Raw genomic sequence first — 6,000 nt, 5'->3', positions numbered from 1 at the left:
CACACACACACACACACACACATATATATATATATATATATATATATATATATATATATAAAACTAGTAATCAAAAGTCTTCAAATTAAAATAACATGATTAGTACTACATCAAAAGAGAAGACGCCAACAGAGCTGGCTAGATATGCCACCGCAATTATATCATGTACCTTTTATTTGGACCAAAATCGCCATCACAAAATTATATAATTTAACATTATATGAATTTTTTACCTTCAAAAGTGAATTTAGAGATTTGGTTGGTTGAGAATCATTGAAATAAGAAATAAAGTACCTGTCTCGGGCAATCGAAAACATTTGTCTTAAAACGTTTATCTAGATCAGACAGGTAGTACATTTGCCAATGGTGTTGAAAAATGACATAGTACATCATGACACCGTCATTTATGCCGAACCACTAATAGCATTTTGCACCGAAGTGCAGATTTATAAAATAGAATTGTTTGACATTCCTAGAGGAAACTTCAGCGTTTGAGTTAACTGACTTATATTTCATCGTGAACTTGTATATATATATATATATATATATATATATATATATATATATATATATATATATCAAGGCCAGATGTTATATATTTGGAAAATGTGCAAACACATAAGTTATCATGACCCATCGGAAATTCGAAATATTTTGTTGAGAGTAGTAAATAAAGAGAGGAGGGCATGGCAGACGGAAAGAAGAAACATGCATAAATACATATAAATAAAGATGAGTTCAGTTATATTATATTGCCTAATTTGGTACTGACGAGGGCCTTACAAAACATCTGCGTTACATTTTATAGTTAGATTTGTTAAATTTTTTAAAAATATTCGTCTTAAATCAACACCAAATTACATAAATTCCTCCAAAATATTTACCTCTTCTATAATGAACAATACTGTGAACATGATCACAAACAGTCAGATAATTTAGTTTAGTGGAACACTCTAATATTGTCTCATATGTAGTTTAATACTGTACGTGCTTTTTGATATCCGTGTTTAAATGTTGACGAGCTTGTATGTCCAAATTGAGCTAACTTTCACACAAGTTTTATCCATTTGGTTTAACATCTTTAATTCCCTTTATTTTGCATGTTATTGTTGTTTTCGATAATAATAATAATAATAATAATAATGACTTTGTATAGCGCCTAATCTTTAGAAGCTATAAGCGCTTTACAACATTAGACAACACCCATAAGATAATTGTTGTGTATTTTCAATGAGTAAACAGCGGTGAATATTAAATAAAGCAGTGCTGAACTAGTCACTACATTTTACTTCCTTCTAATGTTTAAGTACCGTGTTTATTGTAACAATAACTAAGACTTTTGCATATTCAGTTCCTAAATTTATATGTGCTGTAATGGTTATATCACGCTGCGCCCACTACAAGTAACAGCAGACGGTACTACATGCGAATGTTGACCAAGAGTGGTCAGCTATGCTAACAGCTGTGGAAAATCATCTGCGTTGGATAAGGCAGCAGAAAATGTATGTTCACCCTGCCCGACCCTCGTTGTGGAAGCAGAAGGCAAGATATCAGGCCCGTGCATCCAGACTTGTCTTTAGACACTTTGACATTTCTTTGCTACTGTATTTGGACATACATGAGAGAGAATGGAGACTTTCCCTCACTTAAAGCCAATTTAGGCTCACTTAAAGATAATAGTTCCTTCCCCCGCCAGGTCCCTTCAAGTCGGGGGAGATGAGCTTGTTGCAAAATAACATGTGTAGAAAACCCTTGTAGCTGCAGACCTGCTCCCATTCAGCTCTAGGCATGCGGTCGCTCTTTTCATTACGGCAGGGGAGGCTTTTGAAATAGAGCCACCCCACCCGACTCCGTCCTTCAGTGACTGAGCAGCACATTTTAGGATCACACTGCTTTCCCCCAGTATCATAGAAAAGGGTCTAAAGAAAGGTGTCTCAAACAGTGCCTGCTTCACCTTAATCCTAGTCCACGCACCATATATCGGTCCTGAGTGAAGCTCGTCTTGGCAAGTAAGATCGACTCACTGGAGTAGGAGCTCACTATACCATCTTCTGCAGCAGCGGAATTATGGACGACCGACCCGAAGTCACTGTCACAACTAATCAGCAGCCTGACAAATCTTCAAAAGGACAAGAATGCCAGTCTAATTCATACGAGACTACCACTATTTCAAACGAGAATCTCACTCTCTGGAAAAAGACATGTACCCACTATAAACAGTCAAGATGAGATGAAGACTTGGAATATATTACGTCAGAAGTAACGAAAACAGACAGACTCAGCATCCTTTGTTACTTTAATTCTAGCGTTGGCACAGTTCAGAGCACAGTTGGACTGATCACCAACTTATGTGATAGCAGAATTTAGACCAGTTATTGATGTTGTACTTGTCTTCGAACAACAAGCAGCTGTACTATATATTTCAAGCTTGCAAATCGAAGACAGACGGACGATGAATATTCACATATGTTTTATAAAAATATCACTTTGAGTTATATTCTATTTTGTGATTATGGAATTGTAATTGGTTTATTCGTCTCGTGCCAGTGTGTGTGCTTGTCACGCAAGTTAAGTGATTAAAATCAGGTTATACCCCGTGTGTCTTAACATTAATTGATAATAAGATGGTTTCATACACTTTACTAGATTTCTTCTTTTTATTTTATTGGCATGCATATAATTATATATGCAAACGATTATCGAAGCGACGATTGTATTTTTATGAAACCTTCATAACCTGTTATCATCTCTACAAATGGAAACATTTGGTGTCATATTAACTCATACCTCTAGTTCCGTCATTTCTATCTTTCAATATTTCACTATTGTGCTTGCTGGATGCTACCCATCGAGCCTAACCCAGCTTCGAGACGAACGTAGTCCATACCAATTGAATGAACGATAGAAACCCAATACCGATGCATACATGTCACTAATATCTACACATATATTTACATACATGTTCCCGACTATCACTTACCTATTACGACGAGGTCTTGCAATGCTTGTCAGTTCATATTTGCATAGTTGCAAAGATAATGACATTTAAAGGAACATAGGTATATTGACGTGTGATATGCACACATTGTAAACGGGTATGTACCTATACTAGAATTTAGTATATATCATATCAGGTCTACTGTACATGTACAGTTAAGCAGATAAGTAATCTAGCTCGGATATTTACCAGTGGTGTACATATGTAACTGGAGTACTTTTTCTTTCTTCAAATCGGATGATTGAAGATTGGCAAGGGATTTTGTAAAGGAACTTGCTTGTGGTATGTATTACATAACAACTTTGTTATAATACTTTACTGCAATAACAATTACAAACAGTAATGCCACAATAATAAAGTGTAATGTCTTGGTGGTTTATATACAGTGGTACTGTGTACTTATTTTAAATTACCATGATAATAACAAAAATGTCTTTATAATACAGTACAGTTCTGTAATTCATTCATCACACGGTAAGTCAAGTATATGGCACAACGGAATATATCATTTCCCTGTAAAATGTATGCGATATGACATTTATTTTGACTTAGGGAAAGAGCGGGCAATCTAGAAGAACACGTATATAATACCTATGTTGTACTGAAGAATGAATAATCTCAACCTTTCTCCAGAATATATTAAACATGATAGGCTCCATACAAGCTCAGTTTTAAGCTTCTCAGTACGTTCTTTCTATTACTTCTCCACATTAATCTAATTATTACGGATATATTTCATATATTGTTTGAAGATGACCTCCAAGCTATGTTTTATCTAGATATGCACAAACTTTCTGCCGTAAGAGAAAATGTCATTAAAATTCAACAAAAATACCAAGTGTCAGAAGTTTGTTTCTGTTTGTGGGATATTTAGCGCAAATCAAACTGGACGCTTGGTTCTTGGTTTGGAATATTGACCGAAAATCAAACACTAGAAATATATCTACACTTATGATGTAAAAATCTAAATAATATCATTTCTCTCTCTCTCTCTCTCTCTCTCTCTCTCTCTCTCTCTCTCTCATTACAAACGCATATGATAAACACGAGTCAAATGCAAGTTAGACATGGGAGCTTTTTTGTTAGTAAGCATTCAAAATAGCATTATGTTCGGTATTTCGCTCCAGTTCTTGATAGCTAAAACAGACCAAGCCAATTATAAATTATTATTATTATTATTATTATTATCAGAGAGTGCGATATTTTTATTTCGGGGTAATATATGAATTAAATTGTCTAGACTAGTTTCAACGGACATGTCCAAGGAGTATACATTTTTTGATAGATATGTATTTGTTAAATGAGTTTGTTTTATTCTGACAACAATGTTCTATTGTATATCCGTGTTTTGCACAAGTTTATCATATTTTTGTCAAATTAGGTTTTTGAATAATGACCACAAACTCGCCTTGCCTATAAAGAATAAATTATTTTTCTAAGCTTGTCAATAAAGATTACCAGGTATGTCCATTAATGTTCTTAACAAACACAGGGACGTGCTACTAAAATTAGAGTTAAGCATACCCCTTAACTTCCCCGTAAAAGTGCCCTTCCCACTGAAACAGTAAATATAAAAATAAATAAATAAATGCCGTTACAACATAAATATTTAAAAGTTTCAAAATAAATGAAAATAAAACGTAGAGAACCTGATACATCACGACTTGCCTTGGATATGATACCGTATGGGAACAATATGGTTTGCACCATAATTTATCAGATAAAATCCCCACGGAATATAACATGTTTGACCTGATATAAATTGTGAAGATTTTGTTTCTTTTTTTCTAATTCATGGTATTGTCTGGATTTTAAGACTTACTTTATCTAACACTGTATGGAACTCGATCCTCAGTCAACAAAGGCTTTAAACTGGTTTTTCCTTTTCAAGGATAATACACGTTAATAAAGTATTGATTGAATTTGAAACTCATATGACATACTCGCAAACTGCGGCACACAAATTGCCCATCACGCTTCTTTATTTTGTTCCCTTTTCGTTTTCTTTTATTTTCATGAGTACATATTATGTGTGTGTGCGAGTTGTGGTGTTGCTTTTTGTTTAGAAATTATACCGGAATAGTATTATTACATGCTATATATCATTGCATAAGCCTCACAAAGTTTCAAAGAAAACCGAGAACGTAGCTATGATATCAACCCTATACGTATTATCTTTTCACTTTATATTGCAATCTGCTTAGGTGAGTAGCATAGCTGAAAACTCCATACATGTTTGGTGTATTAAACTTCCTGTATCGACATACTAATGAATAAGGTACAGTAAGAGTGGTAATGAAGGTGACTCTCTTAACAGTTTCCTTAACGTAGATTTTATTTCTTATTTAGTTGAAATTAGCTGAATATTGATCATTAAAAAACCTATCGACTTTAATTTATAGACATTCGAATTAGACTTTTCTGTAGACTGGCAATGATGAGGCAATGTGAATTTAAATTGAATATATGTTTCAGAGCATAAACATACTCCATTCTAGTGTAACAAGTCTCAGTTAATTATGATCGTTTTACTTGAGGTAATTGTGGAAACAGTTTCTATCTTATCAATATAGCAGAACAAAACAAAACTTCATTGCTTTGTGTTACTGCATATTGACTCTCATCTTACTGCCGCCTCCCCCTCCCCGACTGCATAGTAATGAATAATCCGATAATAAACTAGTTAACTTGTATGACCAGCAACTAATAATGCAAACAAAAACATCACATATCCATCATATTCCTCAAAGACATGCCTGTGATTTAAAAAGTGCAATTGGAATAAACGTGAACCCCAAAATCTGCACATAATACACAAGTAGTGAAGTGGGATACCCTAGCGTCAATGGGAATTAGCATTACAGAACCCCTTGGGACAATCTGGCGTCAATGGAAAATTAACATGGAGAAAAATCGTGGGACAATCTAGCGTCAAGGGGAATTTAACATGGGAATAAATCGTGGTACAATCTAGCGTCAAGGGGAATTTAACATGGGAATAA

At 34.4% G+C, this 6,000-nt stretch overlaps 1 protein-coding gene across 3 annotated transcripts in view; it reads left to right on the top strand.

Annotated features, from left to right (window-relative positions):
• The first annotated feature begins 2,990 nt into the window (after window positions 1–2,990).
• Window positions 2,991–6,000, top strand: part of LOC149794223 (uncharacterized) — an 81,765-nt gene continuing 78,755 nt past the window's right edge. For 2 of the 3 annotated variants that reach the window (XM_089968337.1, XM_089968338.1), the window contains exon 1: window positions 2,991–3,280. The gene's annotated coding sequence lies outside the window, so the exon portion shown is untranslated. The remainder of the gene's footprint in view (window positions 3,281–6,000) is intronic. The other variant, XM_089968336.1, reaches the window with a different exon arrangement.

This window comes from Sinohyriopsis cumingii, chromosome 8 (assembly GCF_028554795.1).
Source record: "Sinohyriopsis cumingii isolate HCF-2022 chromosome 8, ASM2855479v2, whole genome shotgun sequence".
Taxonomy (NCBI): domain Eukaryota; kingdom Metazoa; phylum Mollusca; class Bivalvia; order Unionida; family Unionidae; genus Sinohyriopsis; species Sinohyriopsis cumingii.
Note: the sequence above shows the minus strand (reverse complement) of the source record. Positions and strands in the feature narration are given on the sequence as shown.